Raw genomic sequence first — 1,261 nt, 5'->3', positions numbered from 1 at the left:
TCATACATAAATGGCACTGATTCAATCTTCATTTTGGATTCCTTTGTATTCAATGCGTATGCCACATAAGCTTAATACCCTTTTCTCATACATTTCTGAGCAGTCATCGAAGAAATTACAATTGGTTACTTATCTAACTCATCTGTTTCAACCCAGAGAATGTAACCATTACTACACTTCAATTCAATAACTTTCTATCTACAATTCACTACAGCATCATGAAGTGTCAACCAATCCATACCCAGTATAACATTAAATTCGTCAAACGGCAACAATATCAAGTCGGCCGAAAAATAATAGCCTCTAATTATCAAAGGGCATCTCTTACATACTTTATCAACATCACATGCTTTCCTAACAGAATTGACACTTTAACAATAAATTCGAGAAACTCAATAGGTATATTCATACTAGTTACCAATTTCATACACACATACGAATGAGTGGAGCCAGGGTCTATTAAAACAATAACAATAGTATCATAAAGAGAAAAATTACCAGTGATAACATCAGGAGAAGTTACATCTTCACGCGCACGTATGGCGTAGGCTTTGGCCAGAGTTCTAGCTTCAGACCTCACCATTGTATCTCGTGTCACATTATTACTACCGGACCCATTCTTGGCATTTCTCAAGGGTCTTTCCCTAGAAGCTGTGCCACTCAGCGTTGAGTTCTGAAATCTTTCTTTCTCTACCATCTCGGGGCAGTCTTTAATATAGTGGTCTTGAGAACCACACTTGAAACAAGATCCCTCACTCACCCTACAGGTGCCAAAAAGGCATCTACCGCATTGTTGGCACTCGAGTTTGGAAGGTTTAGTGTTACCCACACTTGCCACAGATGTAGCCTAAGATCTAAAGTCCGAATTCTGCTTTCTACGGTTCCCGTATGAATGTCCAACTGGCACATGTGAACGAGAGTACATCTCTCTAGATTTCTTAGATTGAGATCGCAATGACTTACTCATATACCTCTTTCTTGTATCTCTCGCCTCAGACTCGGCTTTCCTCTTTTCTTTGATTAACTCCTCGACTTTACAAGCCCGTTCAACGAGTACCACAAATTCCTTTAACTCAAGAATGCCCACTAACATATTAATATCCTCATTAAGTCCATCTTCAAATCTTCTATACATCTTAGCCTCAGAAGATACATATTCCCGAGCATATTTATAGAGTCTGACGAATTCCCTCTCGTACTCATTAACGGTCATACGACCCTGATTCAAATCTAGAAATTCCTTGCACTTCTGATCGATGAA

This window comes from Gossypium arboreum, chromosome 6, assembly GCF_025698485.1.
Source record: "Gossypium arboreum isolate Shixiya-1 chromosome 6, ASM2569848v2, whole genome shotgun sequence".
In the NCBI taxonomy this organism is placed as follows: domain Eukaryota; kingdom Viridiplantae; phylum Streptophyta; class Magnoliopsida; order Malvales; family Malvaceae; genus Gossypium; species Gossypium arboreum.
Note: the sequence above shows the minus strand (reverse complement) of the source record.